At 45.1% G+C, this 17,378-nt stretch overlaps 1 protein-coding gene across 2 annotated transcripts in view; it reads right to left on the reverse strand.

Moving 5' to 3' along the window:
- LOC132582150 (uncharacterized) overlaps positions 1-9,422 on the reverse strand; it is a 67,677-nt gene extending 58,255 nt beyond the window's left edge. For both annotated transcript variants that reach the window (XM_060253626.1, XM_060253625.1), the window contains exon 1: positions 9,347-9,422. The gene's annotated coding sequence lies outside the window, so the exon portion shown is untranslated. The remainder of the gene's footprint in view (positions 1-9,346) is intronic.
- Between the last annotated feature and the right edge of the window lie 7,956 nt (positions 9,423-17,378).

Here is a 17,378-nt window from a genome sequence, read left to right on the forward strand (position 1 = left end):
AAACACTTCAGTCTGGGAGTCCCAAGACAACCATAACCTCTACTATTTGCACAAACAAAAAAGTCAAGAAAACTTGGATTCAGCTCAAGCTCATCTGGATTTCGCTATTACTTTGTACCTGCACATTGAAACTGTAAACTTTGTCTTGAATTTGAAATTCTCTCATCTTGTCCACACAATCACACCTTCATCTTTAAAGATCCAAATACAAAAAAAAAAAAAAAAAAAACCAGCAGGAAGATCAAGGGGGAACATGGGATGGGGATTTGAGTGAAGGTCAGAAAGGAAAAAAAAGTTCACCTAAATTTCACCTAAGCATTTTCAAACAGACAGAATTGAAAATGCTGCATTCCCAAGCACAGATAATAGGGATCAAATCTCAACATACTTTCCCACTATAGACCAAGCACAGAACGTCAGTTTCTTCCTGACATTAAATTAGTTTTTTTACAAAGAATATGCAAAAGAAACTATTGAAAACCTAATGATGGACTACTTATCAATTAATAGCTATTTTTTTAAAAAACAGAACCATGAGATAAAGATCCTGCTTTTAGAGTTATGCACTTGAACTAGCACAATGATGCAATTCTAAAGCAAGACCCTAATTACCTCAAGATACAAGTCAGTTCCACACAAGCACAACACTGGAAATATTCCAGTATACCCTTGCCAGCACTGCATCAATTTAAACCCAGTGCAGGTATGCTGCTATCAAAAATGGGCAGCTGGGGGCATGCTAAGGGGAAGGAGTTTGGATTAATAAGCCCCTCAGCCCATATCACCCCCTAAATAACACTACACCTGAGTATAAACTGAACTCAATGTGACTGAAAGACAAATTCCCTTCACCTATCTCCCACCATGGCTGCACAGCCAGTAAGTATCCTAAGAGTAGATGCATGTCTGCAACTTATCACAGCTATCCTAAGCATTGTATTAACTCCAGGCAGGACATTCATAGGTCAGATAAAAAGAAGCATAGCAAGGGACAACATCTCTTTGCCCTCATAGCTGCAGACTTACACCCCACCAGAGCGGGAACACAGGTCGTAAGAGTTCTATAGAATGGGCTCAGCACAAAAAAGAGAACATTTTATGCAAACAGCCTAACATGAGAACAAATACTACTGCCACGTATTGCTAACAATGTTCAGAAGCCTTGCAGGTGCTCTGCCAACTAGATCCTCTACTTCTCCAACGGGGACCGCAAAAACAGTGCACCCTACAGAAGTAATCAAGGGATGGGAACCTGCTAATTCAGACTCTGACTACTGGAAACATTTCCTTCTCCTACAACACATCTCTGTTGGCTCAGTCAAGCTTACTCTGCTGTACCTGCTGCTACAAAGAGAAGCTCTGGGAATGCACAGTGCAAGAAGGGATCCCCTTAGGAGATATGATGATGACATCACTATGCTATCAGCACGATGTCCCGTCAAATGGGAAAACAGAGAGCACAACCACTTTTTTCTGTTAACCTCAGCTACTCTATTCCAGCTGCACAAGATCTCTGTTGTCCTGCAAGAGTTAGTCATTTAAACTTATTTATAACCCACCTTTCTCCCCAATGGTGAACCAAAGCAGATTACATAGTTCTACTGACCTCCATTTTATCCTCACAATAACCCTTAAAAGTAGCTTAAGCTGAGTGTATGGCCAGCACAAAATCACTCAACGAGCTTCCATGGCAAAATAGGGATTTGGGCCTCCCAGATTCTAATCTGACATTCTAACCACTACATTGGTAGAAACACTGGAAATTTGGGAGAGCACTGAAGAAGCCTCCTGTGAAGTATTTTGCTTTAAAATAAAGTAAAGATTTTAATGATACACAATCTGCTGCGTTAGATAATAACTGCTGAATATATAGCATACTTTCAAAAGTATTTTTAAATGTGACTAATTTTGTCCACAACTACTATAATATGCATCATACTCTATTGAAGAGTTTAGTGCTTTCAGTGCTAAAATTTAACCTAATACGTAAATATGCTGATAACGTGAAGTGCTAGGTTAGAGCTTTGACTTTCAGAGAAACTCATATCTCATTAAGCATGGGATTCAATACTATGAAGAACTGAGTAGAGCAGAAGGAAGCTACATCTGTTCTCAAATGGAGATATGAAAGAAAGAGCGAAGCAGGTAAAAGAGGTGGGGGGGAGCTAGGGAAAATGAGGGCAAAAAGTGACAGGGTAAACAAAAGCCAGCTATGACAAAAGCCCTGAGCCTGCTTCGGCAGAGAGGACAGGATATAAATCTACTAAATAAATAAATATTTAAGGGAAAGATGTCAATATCAAAGTGAGAACAGCAAAAAGATATTGCAGGAAGAGAAATGGCAAGAACTGGGGAAAGAAGACCTCTCTAGCTTCCCCTGAACCACTTGAGGAGGAGGAGCATTAAAGAGCATATGGCTCTCTCCTCCATCAATCTCTCATGTCCTTTTAAAGTCATCTATACTTGTGGCCATCACTACTTCCACCATCTGTCCTGAATCTACTGCCCATCGGGTTCTAGTATTTTGGGCAGCAAAAGCATTTCTCTGTCCATTATTTCTACCCAGTCCATAATTTTACAAACCTCTGCCGTGTCCTCCCCCAGTCACCTTTTTCTGAAATGAAAAGTCCTGGCTCTTCATCGTTTCCTCACAGGAAAGGTGCTCCAACCCCGTAATCATCTTGGTCGCTCTCTTCAACATTTTCCCCCGCTCTGAAATATCCTTATTGAGATGCTGATACCACATTCTGTATATAGCATTCTAAATACGGCTGCACCACAGATCTATACAAGGACATTATACTACTGGCCATTTTATTTTCCAGCCACTTCCTATTAATTCTCAGCAATGGCTGAGAATGCCTTTCCCGTCACTGCCCCACACAAGCCAACATTTTCACTGAATATCAGCATATATTTAAATTCTTTGGTCTAATTGGCATCACCAGGCATTTACCTACATCGATCTTCACCTGCCACATTCATTAAAAAGGGTGTAAAACAGCATCAGGTGAAGCCACTTTCCTAGCTCCAAGATGCTCCTCTTCCACACACATAGCTGTGAATGGGATGCTGACTCTGTCACTCCACTACTGCGATGCCCTTGACACATTCTTTCGTCTTCAGGTAAGACATCACAAAAAGGCCTTCAGTGTATTTTTGAGCATGAAGTTGGCAAAAACTAATGTTTAACACTGGGCTGTGAGACAGGAAAAGTATAAGTCCGTTGTTCTTATGTATTTTTAAATGAACCAAGCAACACTCGCCTCTTCAAACATACATCTCAGAGGGTGGGAAACAGATATAGCAAGATCTGCACATGTACAGAGAATATTTACTAGTACTTTATGGAAGACCGTCTGCCAAATTTCACAAAAAATGGGACAAAAGGAATATAATTTCCAGACATCATAATGGCAAATTGGTATTCAAAATGGCTTAATTATCATGCAGGTGTGGTGGCACATATTTGATAGCTTAGAAACACCTTCCTGAATTAAAAAAAAAGTTTTGGCTTGGCAAGAAGACAATCAACAGCACATGTGGGTAAATATCTCTGTGCAATACATTCCAGAGCACAGAGTATGACCTAGAAGGCTGCACTTCAGTAAAGAAGGGAGAAACCCTTAAGATACGTAGGAGGCAGGCTCTTTAAGGACTTAGTAATGAGCACTAATACCTGAACTCGGCTGCTACTTCAGTTAAGCTAAAATATCCTCTATCATAAGTGTCAGATACTCTCATGAAGAGCTGAACTGCAGAACAGTTCTTATGCTTCTGCTTTCAAACCATCTACAAATATAATTCCAACACAGAACACCGTGCAATAAGCTAAATTCAAGGTCACAACAACACAGATGACAGGCAAGATCCTGTTCAGAAGCTACAACCACATTACAGGGCATAAACAATGGAAGGCTCTCCTTGTCCCTTCAAAGAGAGTGAAAATCCATCCAGAGTGAGACAATGTCTTGTTTACCAATCAACATCTTTGTCCTGCCTGGGTTGGTTCTGTTTGTTTGCCCCAATCTAATCTGCATCCAGGAGCCACCAAGAATGCAAAACAGAGACAGATGTTGCTGCCATGTTATTGACACCACACACACCATCATCCCTGCAGTAGCTGCATGCATTAAACGAAAGTATGCTTCATACAGATCAGAGAGTATCTTATCAGTACCCCACTCAAGATGACACATTGGAGGTTCTGGAAAATAAAACGGGTCAGCTGCCATGCACATCACCAAGGCCACCAGTTCAGTTTCTTTTCTGAAACTGAACTTGACCTAGAGATGTGAAAGACCAGGGATGAGGGATGTTGAAATCCCTCCCACCCACCCCTCACTTTTCCAATGGGGAAAAATGGAAAAGCTGGGGGTGCACAGAAATAAAATCTCCTATGAACTATTTTCTCTTTTAGAATGTGCGAAATGCTTCTAAAAGCAAAGTTTTTCGCAATCAAAATATCTAAGCCTGGAAAAGTCTAAGGAGCTTCTCGACGTTTGCAATAAAAAGTTAGGAAATTGGGGGTGGGGTGGAACACTGAAAAAAAACTATCATTTCCCCCACATTTAGAGCAAGTGAAATGAAAGAAAAAGTTTTACTCAAAATGTGTACTATGACATTTTTAATGCAAGACAATCTATAGCACTGAATAACAATGATTATGTATACTGAAGACATACCATATTTTCAAGAATATTTAAACATAAACTTAGTAAACAATTATTAAAGAGTTTTCAGTATTTTCAATTTTATAATGTTTAAGAAAATACCAAAATATTCCAATAGTCCTGTTTATTGTAACTGTATGAGTTTTTGTCCAAATTTGTTTTTACCACAAACTCTTCGTTTTACTATAGAATGTGTTTTCGGCCTTCAACTTTTACTTTCCCCCTACCTCTCAACTGGCAGAAATTAAAATACATGAGCTACAGTCTCACAGGATGCAGCATCTTGCAACTCCTTCTCACGTATAAGGTATATTTGCAATTTTTCTTATATAGAAAATGAAGCCGCTCCTATGCTAAGTAATATAATTTTGTATGCTCACTAAGTATTAACAATGCTTTTTATGTTGCTAGATCAATAAAAGAAGTTTGAGTTTGATAGCAAAGTCTGTAGTGCATATATTCCAATTATACCCAAAATTCCCACCCCCCCAAAAAAAAATACCAAGGGAAAACATTTCCTTCCATGGCTTCAAAATTGCCAGAAATTTCACATTTCTAACCTGACCTCTGACTTTTTCTTTTTACATCTCCATCCCTGCAAGGAGCTCAGAATTATATATGTGCTTCTTCTTTGTTTTATCATCATATCAGTCCTGAGAGGTAGTTTGGTCTGCAAGACTGTCACTGGCTCAAAAAGGTAAAGGGTACTCCCCTGTGCAAGCATCAGTCGTTTCTGACTCTGGGGTGACGTTGCTTTCACAATGTTTTCACGGCAGACTTTTTTATGGGGTGGTTTGCCATTGCCTTCCCCAGTCATTTACACTTTCCCCCCAGCAAGCTGGATACTCATTTTACCAACCTCGGAAAGATGGAAGGCTGAGTCAACCTGGAGCTGGTTACCTGAACCCAGCTTCCACCGGGATCGAACTCAGGTCGTGAGGAGAGCTTAGGACTGCAGTCACTGGCCCAAAGACATGGCTAAACAAGGATCTGAATATGCTCCCCCATTCTAAGCCTGACAAAAATTACAACTACTACCACCCCAGAGAGATTTAGATACTTTGTTCTCCCAACTGGTATCCACACACAACTCTTCCAATGTGATCTCTGCATAAATCTTAGGATCCAGGATTTTTTCCACAGTAGCTACCCTTAAAGAGCAAGAATAGTATAATCATAACTGAACACTTAATAGAGAAAGGTATAATATGCCTACAAGGCCACAGAGAGGGATAAGGGAAAGAAGACACCTGCTTGGGGATAAGTTTGAAAGAAGACACCTGTTACATTTCCAAGTTTAAAAGTTTGTTTTTTTGGACAAGTATCTGACAATCAAACAGCCAATGAAATCACAAAAGGCCTCGAGTCATCCTTCATTTTTAGTGCCTTAGAGAAGTTCTCAGAGAACATCTGTTACATTTATACCCCAATTTCTTTCCATTATGGTATTCAAGATAACTTTCCTGTCCACAAATGCATCCGATGTCAAGCACCTGGCCACATTTGACTTCACTGAGGTGACTGCACCAGGTGCCTTACCATCATATATTGGGGCCTCTCTCTCTAACCCAGGGGTCCTCAAACTACGGCCCACGGGCCAGATGCGGCCCGCTGAGGACGTTTATGCGGCCCGCCGGGTTATGGCAAAATCAGACCGGAAGTGACGTTTGACCTAAACTTGCGTTAGCAATGCACACTTCTGGCACTGGGCTGAGGCGGCAGAGACAGAGTGTGAGGCAATACCGAGGTGAGGTGAGTTCCCAGGCTGGGGTGTGTGGTGTGGGGAAGGGAGAGAGATGCAGAGGATGGAGAACTGACAGCCCGCGGCCTTGTACAGTAACGGCAGCCACCACAACAGTCCGGCCCTCCAGCAGTCTGAGGGACAGTGAACTGGCCCCCTATTTAAAAAGTTTGAGGACCACTACTCTAACCTAAAAAAGATAAATTCAGGTGAGTAGCTGTGTTGCAGCAGCAGAACAAAATCTGAGGTGCTTTAAGACCGGCAAGTTTTATTCAAGGTGTAATATTATTTACTTATAATTTTACATTATATACCACCCTCCCCTGAGTTCACAGGGCATTTGTGTGAAGCAGGCTTCCACAGATACAGTGAAACAACTTCTTCAACCATTACCTATAGGGAGAGAGGGGAGGTGGGGGATTGGTGATCAGGAAGGGCCAGTTAGAGTCAAGATGCGTAAGTACTGGGTGATTATAGCTGAGATTGGATTACAGCAGTTAGTAAAATCTGTGAATGGCAGTAAATTATTATACAAATACAAGATTTAAGAAACACTTGTGAGAACAAAACTTTGAGTTCAGTGGCGCCTTCAATTCTGGGTTAAGCAAGAGCTGAGAGACTTAGCATGTGTAGCAGAAAAGAGGGACCGACCCGGGTCTACTCCTTGGGATGGAGCAGGAGGGGTCTGCCTTCAGATTAACTGAAACAGATTTTCTCAAAGAAATCACCATCACAAAACCTTCCTTCAAAAACAATTCTACAGTTCTTTCCAGAGAGCTTCTACCTTTCCTATCAAATTAATGCACATGGTTTAGTTTCTTTTAATCATTATTTTCTTAACTGCAGATAAAGTTGAGAATTCAGTGAATAAAACAGGGCTCACAGTGGCACATGCCTGGGGCTACCAAATGCCAGAATTTAGGGGCAGCTGCATATGTCATTACAGTCTACATATGCTATGAATGAAAATGTATGTCTGCTACGACTAACTCCCTCAGACCAATCTGACACTCCACAGAACTAAGAAGGTGGTAAGCACCATTTAGCAGGGCACAACTGGCAACAAGATATACATTTTCTCTCCCAGGTGCTTTGCACCGCAACCAGCAGGCAGCCCAGAACAAAGCTTCAACTCCTCTAAAAGGTAAAGGTAGTCCACTGTGCAAGCACCAGTCGTTTTCGACTCTGGGGTGACGTTGCTTTCACAACGTTTTCACGGCAGACTTTTTACGGGGTGGTTTGCCATTGCCTTCCCCAGTCCTCTACACTTTCCCCCCAGCAAGCTGGGTACTCATTTTACCGACCTCGGAAGGATGGAAAGCTTAGTTAACCTGAGCCGGCTACCTGAAAACCCAGCTTCTACTGGGGATCGAACTCAGGTCGTGAGCAGAGGGCTCCGATTGCATTGCTGCAGCTTTACCACTCTGCGCCACGGGGCTTTCAACTCCTCTAGTCCTGGGAAAATGACTGCCATCCACCTCCAGGTTCTTTCTCAGCCACCACAGCTTCCTGAGACCACTGCATCCCAAGAGACTGTGTAAAGTGTGGGACACAAGGGTCCACACGAGGCAAGCCTTAACAAAGGAAAGCACTCTGCAACTGCTCACTGGGATCTCTGCTTTCCGAAAGGCCTTCTCAGGTGTAGCAAACCAGGTACCCTGGAAACAACAAGTGGCAACACTACACAAGTCACAATTTCTTCTGAGTGCAATAAGCTTTCAGAAGCCCGGACCCCAGCATCAGTTTAACCCCTTTAATCGCAAGCAAGAACGAGAGCCTTCTTGCCACAGCATGCCATCAGCCGCTTAGGAGATTACAGAGCATTCCTGAGAGAGCAAGCCAGCCAGCCCAAGAGAAGAGCTGACATAATACAGTGGCAGAGGAAATAGAGACCCCGGTCCCAACCCCACCTCCACTAGGAGATCCCTGGGCAGCTCTAGGCAAGCCCCTCTTGGAGCAGATTGTGCAGCTCTCCCCGCCCCCCCCCCCTTATGACAAGCCAGCTGACTTTTCCCAGAGGGCCTGCAGAGATCTGCTTCCCAAAAAAGACCACAAGGTGCACTTCGGGGCAGAGAAGTTCGTGCTTTGCATTTCTCTTGCTGTTGCAGGTTTAGCTGCTGCTCCTGTCCAAAAAGGGGGTCATGGAAGGTTCCTGAACAAAGCAGGAGTCAAGGCGCACCTTTAAGACCAACCGATTTGTATTTAGAACGTCAGCTTTCGTGTGCTCTCAAGCACGAAAAGCTTACGTTCTGAATAAAAACGGGTTGGTCTTAAAGGTGCCCCTTGACTCCTGCTTTGTTCAACCGCTTCAGCCCAACACGGCTGCCCGCATGCATCCATCTACATCAGGGGTGGCCAACGGTGGCTCTCCAGATGTCTTTTTTGCCCACAACTCCCATCAGCCCCAGGCAGCACGGCCAACGGCTGGGGCTGACGGGAGTGGTAGGCAAAAAACTTCTGGAGAGCTACCGCTGGCCACCCCATGAAAGGCTCCTGCCTTACTTGGCTGCAGCAGCCGAACAAAGGGGGTGGGGGGGGGGAGGCATCTTTAAGGCTAACCCAGCTGATCCCGATAGAGACTACAGCCAGCGAGACCCGCCCGCCTTCTCCGCAGGGAGCGGATGTTCCACACAGCAGAAAGAACTGAAGGAAGCCGAGAGGTGGGCAAGGGGAGGGGAGGGGGCGCTTGCAGCCGTCCAGAGGGCGGGGCCTTAGCGGCGGCCACCCCCTCCGAGGGGCTTGCGGGGGGCAGCCCCCTGAGGAGACCCAGGCGCCCCCAGGCCCGGCAAAGGCGCGGGTCAGCCCGGGGGAAGGGCGGTTGCTGAGCTCGCACCGCTGCTGGCCCAGGGACGGGGACCCCCCTCACCTCCCGGCCGCTCAAGGGCCCAGCTCTGTTGGGGGCGTAGCGCGCTGCCCCTCCCGCAGTTATTACCTGGCGGCGGCGGCGGCACCCACCTCTCCGTCTGGCCGCGGAGGCCTCCGCCCATCTGAGGGGAGGGGGCGGGCCGTCCCTCGCCCCGCCCACCAGCAGCTTCCCCTCCCTTTCCTTGCGAGGGGGACGGCGAGCGGCCCTGCTTCTCCACAAGCCCCGCCCCGAGGGGGGAGGAGCCGTGCCTCGCCCCGCCTACCAGCCCTTCCCTTTACTTGCGAGGGGGACGGCGAGCCGCCCCGCTTCTCCACAAGCCCCGCCCACCAGCAGCTGCCGCTCCCTTTCCTCGCGAGGGACCCCGCTTCTCCACAAGCCCCGCCCTGAGGGGGAGGAGCCGGGCCTAGCCCCGCCCACCAGCAGCTGCCCCTCCCTTTCCTCGCGAGGGGGACGGCGAGCCGCCCCGCTTCTCCACAAGCCCCGCCCCGAGGGGGGAGGATCCGGGCCTAGCCCCGCCCACCAGCCGCTGCCGCTCCCTTTCCTCGCGAGGGGGACGGCGAGCGGCCCCGCTTCTCCACAAGCCCCGCCCCGAGGGGGGAGGAGCCGGGCCTAGCCCCGCCCACCAGCAGGTGCCCCTCCCTTTCCTTGCGAAGGGGACGGCGAGCGGCCCCGCTTCTCCACAAGCCCCGCCCCTAAGGGGGAGGAGTCGTGTCTAGCCCCGCCCACCAGCAGCCGCCCCTCTCTTTCCTCGCGAGGGGGGCGGCGAGCGGCTCGGCTTCTCCACAAGCCCCGCCCCGAGGGGGGAGGAGTCGGGTCTAGCCCCGCCTCCTTCTTCTGCGGACGGCCCCGCCCCAGCGTGCCTTGCCTGGTTGCTGGGAAGAGCCGCGTGGAGGGGTTCTTCTCGGGGTTTGCGGGCTCTCTAACAGCCCCGGCATGAGAGGCGGTTGAGCGACGACGCCTCGTCCCCAGGCAGGGCGGGGCCTTTCGACTTCCAGCTTCGCCGAGCGATCCAAGCGGTTGGTCTGAAGCAGTAGAACAAAGTAGAAGTCAAGTCACACCTCTAAGACCAGCAGAGTTTTATTCAGAATGTAGGCTTTCGTGTGTGCATGCGCACTTCTTCAGACGAGGAATCCGGTGCAGTGAGCAGAGCTACATATAGTTGGTAGGCAGTGGTTTGGAAGCCGGCTGGGATGAAGAAGAAGAAGAAGATATTGGATTTATATCCCGCCCTCCACTCCGAAGAGTCTCAGAGCGGCTCACAATCTCCTTTACCTTCCTCCCCCACAACAAACACCCTGTGAGGTGGGTGGGGCTGGAGAGGGCTCTCCCAGCAGCTGCCCTTTCAAGGACAACTCCTGCGAGAGCGATGGCTGACCCAAGGACATTCCAGCAGGTGCAAGTGGAGGAGTGGGGAATCAAACCCGGTTCTCCCAGATAAGAGTCCACACACTTAACCACTACACCAAACTGGCTCTCCACGTACACTTCCTGCAAACCTGCAGTTTGCAGGAAGTGTACGTGCACACGAATGCTCAACCCTTGAGTGAATTTTGTTGGGTCTTCAGGATGGCACTGAACTCAAGCTTTCATAGAATCTTAGAGCTGGAAGGGACCTCCAGGGTCATCTAGTCCAACCCCCTGCACAATGCAGGAAACTCACAAATTCATGGGATCCTCATTGCTGTCAGATGGCCTCTGCTTAAGGAAGGAGAGCCCACCACCATCCGAGGAAGCCTGTTTCATTGAAGAACTGCTCTGTCAGGAAGTTCTATTTCTAACTATGGGGGGAGGGAATCTTTGGAAATGGTGTGACGTGCATTTCATTGTGAAACGGTACCACCTGATTATATATCTATGTTAAAAACATTGGTCATATACATATATATAAAGAAAAAATATAAGGGGGTGCCATTTTTTACTCCCCCCCCCCAAAAAAAAATGTAGATCCGGCTCTGGTCTTCCTTAACCATTATACCAAACTGACTCTCTTCAGCTAGTGCTGCTTTCCTCCTCTCTGAATGACAGCCCACACCTTATGCCCTATTTTTACCATAAACATACGATATTAACAATATTCGGTACATCTGGCTTTACTGTTTAAATATTCTAAAATTGGGTACTATATCGCCAACAAATCAGATTGCGCATAGTCAGATTCAATAGGTTGCAACATATCAGTTAGTTTTGCCATTATATATAACAAGAGTGGCCCAACTGTGGCTCAGGAGCCACATGTGGCTCTTTCACATGTATGGTGTGGCTCTCAAAGCCCCCACCACCCCATTTATTTACTGATGGACAGCCGGTCTGACTGTCCCAGAAAAATAACACTTGGTGGACTCAAGCCTCTGCTTCCACCCAAGAACACCTTTAAGACCAACAAGTGCTAATATTTTTAGCATGTTTTATGTTTTTTTTTTTTTAATTAGTTGTGCTTGTGTCTTTTTAAAAGTTTATATCTCTGTTACCTAATCTTAAGTAGGTACACACATGGCCTGGCCCGGCCTGGCCTAACAAGGTCTCATTTAGGTCAGATCCGGCCCTCATAAGTGAGTTTGACATCCCTGAGCTAGAGCTTTGTGAGGAAATGACAGGATTCTTGAATTCCACTTAAAAGCCCTCAGTCTTGATAAAGGCAACGAAATGTTTGACACCAGCGAACATGGACTGGCTTTGTGTGGATGAACTTATTCTTTATCCTTATCCTTACACATCACTGAAATATTAGAGGACGGAGTTTAGGACTTTGTGCCCCACCTGGAGGTTGGCAATCCTCCCATCTCCGGTGTCCGGGTCTACTTCCAGTGTCCACAGGCTCAGCTGAGCTCTAGAGATAAGAAGCTGCCTGTACTTCCAGTGCTGAACCAAAAAGGCAGCGGTAGAGACAAGCCTGGGCCCCAGAGATCTACTATCAAGTATCATGCAAGATATTATAGGGTTTTATAAATGAATAAAGACATACCATGGTATTTTAGGAAAAGGGGGTGAGAAATCACGGATTGCTCAGTCCTTGCAGATTATGTACAGTAGTATCACAACTAAAAGGAAATTTCCTGAAAGTTAAAATATGAAAAAATGGCATTACAATAAAACTCAAAATTTATCTTCATGACACATTATTTATCGATAGATATATTACATTTTAAAAGGAGAGAAAGTGTAATGCCCTAGAGTCCATCCTCCAATGTGACCATTTTCTTCAGATATCTCTGTCACCTGGGGGAAAAGTTCTAATTTCAGGAGATCTCCACTCCAGGACCGTGTTGGAGGCTGGCAAACCTAGCATTAAGTGTGAGAGAAGGACTGGAGCTGTGTGGTGTATTTGTAAGACATGCATTACTATATATGAGCAACAGGGGGCAGTAAGTATTTGCTGTCTGTGTGTTTTGAGTGAGAGAAGCTGCAACTTCCATTTCTTGCTTTCCCCTGTCTCGAGAGTGCATGCTCTGTGTAACATTTAGGGCACTGGACCCATTGTAGAACTCTGCTAAAGCTGGCATGAACTTCAGAGGGTATTGAATGGACTGACACAACATGCTTTGGCATTTACACCAAGTGTGGTGCAGTTGGAGACAGCTCTTGGAGCACACCGCTCAACCACTGGGCAACACTTTTTTGCGGAAGCACTTTCAGATTATTTTCTGGAAGGAGAATATATTTTGGGTAGGGACTTCAAAGGTTGCTTAAGCAACTATTAAAGTAAGGTCTAGCACTAAATCCCTATAACCACTTCCCAAAATACCTTAAAATTAAGTAATACACAGAACTGGTAGATATCTGGAAAGGTTATCTTATGAATGAAAATATTATGTTTTATTATTCTTATTGCAGAATTAATTATTTTCAGAGTTTATAAAACAGTATCACTGGCAGCTTTTTTGGTGGCTCTCCCAAGTCTTGAGGAGGCATTTGGTAGAAATTGGTGCAATCTGATATATACGTACTGGGACCTTTCTTTTACAAAAAAAAAAAAAATTGTTTATTCTCATTCCAAAATATTATACAACTCCAGAAATGGAATGTTCTGCCAAGGATAAACTTGGATCATGCAAGAATACATGTACAAACTGACTAGTACACTAATAACAGGCTGCTCTCATCATGGAGAGTACACCCATTTCAGAGATGTGTACAAGGGAAGTTTACAACAGACTGTCATTTCTCTTTCAGTTTAGCTACAGATAAAGGTGAAATGGCAGGAGCAGAGGGGCTTTTAAAAGAGGATTTGCCAGGACCGCAATGGGGAGAGACTTTTGCCAGTCCCCATTCCCTCCACCACAGAAGACCTCAGATTCTCTCCAAACTATTCCTAGTAGCTTCAACTCCCAAGAGCAGCATTTCGGGGAGTGTTTTTGGCTTCTGCTAGAGGGGTGGGGAATCCAATCAAGAACTGTCTCCTTTCCAGATCAGATTTTGCAAGCTTTGTCCACAGACGTTCCCTTGATACTGAATCCAAGCTGACGTTAAGATCAGAAGAAGGCACAAACAAGGCCACACCTTTATTTCTCTACCAGATCTTTCAATACCAGGCAATGCTATAAAGGAAAAGCAGCTTTGGGCTAAAACCTACTTGCTCGTTACCCAGAAATGTGATGCTATCTCGCCAAATGTTCAGCTTCTTCACAAAGATAACAGGCATACAGCTCCCAGATTACAAAAAGCAGACTAATTGTGCGATAGTTAGCAGGATCCTCTTTATTGCCTTTTTAATAAATGTGCATTAACGGTTGCTTTAGTCCAGACTTTAGGCATTCTATGAGCATTATTGATCCACATAACTGATATTAGCAGGGGACCCAATCACTGTCTGTTTGATTTAATTAGTTAGGGAGGATGCCATCTGGACCAGGGGTTCTCCTGATTTTAGTTGAGCTCTTCAATTTCTTCAATTCTAAATAGAGGCCATTCTGGGGCATCTGCAATAACTTGTTCAAAGAAACCAACTTCAGTAAAGGTTTTCAAGGGGTCTACTGCAGAACCACATGCAGACCTGACTCCCCCCAGTACAAGGGAGAGTTGCCAACTCTGGGCTGGGAAATTCCTGGAGATTTGGTGGTGGAGCCTGAGAAAGGCAGGGCTTGAGAGGGGAGGGACCTCAGCAGGGTACAATGCCATACAGCCCACCCTCCACAGCCATTTTCTCCAGGGGGACTGATCTCTGCTGTCTGGAGATCAGTTGTAATTCCTATAGATCTCCAGGCCTCACCTGGAGTTTGTGCAACCCACAACAGAGAATCACATCATAAATAGGCAAGGGAAACAAAGCTACACGCTACTGTGATTACCAGCCTCAAAACATCAAACAAATACAACAAATTTGAAAGAATATATCAAATAATTCTTTATAATAGTTAATGAAAAACACAGTCACTCGGTCTCTTAAATCGTGCAAAAGACGTGTTCGCCAGATACCATAAGAACATAAGAGAAGCCATGTTGGATCAGGCCAATGGCCCATCCAGTCCAACACTCTGTGTCACACAGTGGCAAAAAATTTTATACATACACACACACTGTGGCTAATAGCCACTGATGGACCTCTGCTCCATATTTTTATCTAAACCCCTCTTGAAGCTGGCTATGCTTGTGGCCGCCACCACCTCCTGTGGCAGTGAATTCCACATGTTAATCACCCTTTGGGTGAAGAAGTACTTCCTTTAATCTGTTTTAACCTGGCTGCTCAGCAATTTCATCGAACGCCCACGAGTTCTTGTATTGTGAGAAAGGAAGAAAAGTACTTTCTCAGTCAGTACCAATCCCACTACTTCTGTAGCACTACAGCGCTGATTTTCTTTAACAATAATCCTGGTGGAATCGTTAAATAAATCCCCTTTGTCCAAAAATCTTCAAGGAATGCAGCCAGCAGTTCAATACAGCTACAAGGTCGTCCTGGTGCCCTTGTTTCGCTCTAGCTTTTTCCAGCGTCTAATAAACAATCTTATACATTGGGTAAAAACGCCATATACTTCAATACAGTGAAGTGAAATCCCTAAGGAAAATCAGCGCTGTAGTGCTACAGAAGTAGTGGGACCAGTATCCGGCGAACACGTCTTTTGCATGATTTAAGAGACAGAGTGACTGTGTTTTTCATTAACTATTATAAAGAATTCTTCGATATATTCTTTCAAATTTGTTATATCTGTTTGATGTTTTGAGGCTGGTAATCACAGTAGCATGTAGCTTTGTTTCCCTTCACCTGGAGTTTGGCAACCCTAAAAGGACTAAACGCAATTTAGAGCCAACCCAAACACTCAGATGTGCAAGAGTACCCCCTACATGTAGAGTGTGCGTATATATTCATTACAACCCCACCTTTAATTACATATGTAATCTAATATTTAAGAAGGCACATAATCGGTCAATCAAAAAAGGTTTCTGAATGTGTATTCCTGCTTGAATACTATATTTAGAAGACAAACCTGTGTCACTGGTAGCCAAGTCCAAACTCTGCAATGTACTGTCATGTCAGAGTTATCAGAATTTCTTGACAATTCATAGTCAAAGACTATTAAAGCATGATCTAGTTTTGCACTGGGAAGTTAAGCCCTTGCTGCTTAGGAATGAGCTCACAGTGATGCTTTCTATGTTTACAAAGGAAATAGAAGTCTTTTGTTGTTAAGGGTACATTGGACACTGGAGAGGAAGAGGAGAGGATGGCTTTATTGTAATAAAAAAGCACCTGCATAACATTATAAAAAAGAGAACAAGATGATGTTGTAAGCCAGGAGTGGCCAACGGTAGGCAAAAACCAGATGTTTTTGGCTATGCTGGCTGGGACTGATGGGAGTTGGAGGCAAAAAATATCTGAACTACCTTTGGCCACTCCTGTTGTAAGCCACTTTGAAGGGATCTAGAGCTAAGTCTCCTAGCAGCTATGGTGGGAATTAGACTGATGGTGGTAAAAAAATAATAATAGCCATGCGTGCCAAAATTGCAGACACAGAGCCATCCCACGGCTGATAAATAAAAATACATTTTAAGTTTGGCAATCAGCACAATTTCATCATGGTGGTTAAAGGAAAGCTCATCAGCTTTTCAGCAAGTTATTTGAAGAAGAGGATGTGGCTTTTTAATCGCCTAACATGTTGCTGAATGCAAGTAAACTGTTCAATGAAATGCATGTCTGCAGAATCCTCCGCTGTTCTGTGCTCTAAGCAAGATAAATGGTGATTGTAGTTCACAGTGCAGATCATTTATAATGTTAACTCTACTGCTGGGACCCCCTGCAGTCATGATTTTGTGGAAGCGTTTTTGTTGAACACTAATTTTTTTTACAAAAGTACTTTTCCAAAACAATTTTAGGGGGACTTGTTCCACATTTGTGTATACATATGGCCCCATTTGCTGTTCCTTTCAAAAGTCTGACTTCTATTTCCAGAATTTCCTCTAGTGCCTAGAGGGTAAGAATGCATATCACGGTGATGAGACATGTAAGAGGAAGGAAGAGGTGAGTAAGCATACATAGGATGGGACGGAAATTAAGAGGTCTGTTCTCTTACCACTTCTTCTTCTTACCACTCTCTTACCATTTCCTCTAGTGCCTAGACCAAGAACCTCAGAACTTGAAACGTCTCAGGTGTAGCGCATTGAGAGCACGTTAATAAAAACATGCACCCAAATTCTAACCCTGACTGATGTTTCCCTTTCTTTCTTGGTGCTTACATGACTCTGTTCCATTTCTTAACTCTACATTCTTTGCTCTCCCCCACCCCACTCTGTACTGCAGGACTTTTCACTGCCCCAGGTAGAGCCACCTGAAGGTGTAGCAGTGAGGCTCAGGGGAGCAGCTGATGGCTGTTCAGCCATCCTGCTCTTTAGGGTGCAGGACCTGGCAGCCTAGAAAAGAATCCATACCTCACTTGCTAGTTTGCCTGGTTGTCTTCTTCTCAGATGCAGCGAGGATCCATTGATACGTATCAGAAGCTGTATCCCACTTCAGAGCATCCACTGAGCGCAGCACCATTCACTGCTGCCAGCCCAGCTGCCAAAATCAAGGGAAAACCTCCGACTATTTTCCAAGTTGCAATTACTCAAGAACGCCCAATTGTTTCTATATGAGTTAAATAAAGCTAATTTAAAAAAAAAGAAAGAACACTCA

The sequence above is a fragment of the Heteronotia binoei genome, chromosome 14 (genome assembly GCF_032191835.1).
Source record: "Heteronotia binoei isolate CCM8104 ecotype False Entrance Well chromosome 14, APGP_CSIRO_Hbin_v1, whole genome shotgun sequence".
NCBI classification, from domain to species: Eukaryota; Metazoa; Chordata; class Lepidosauria; order Squamata; family Gekkonidae; genus Heteronotia; species Heteronotia binoei.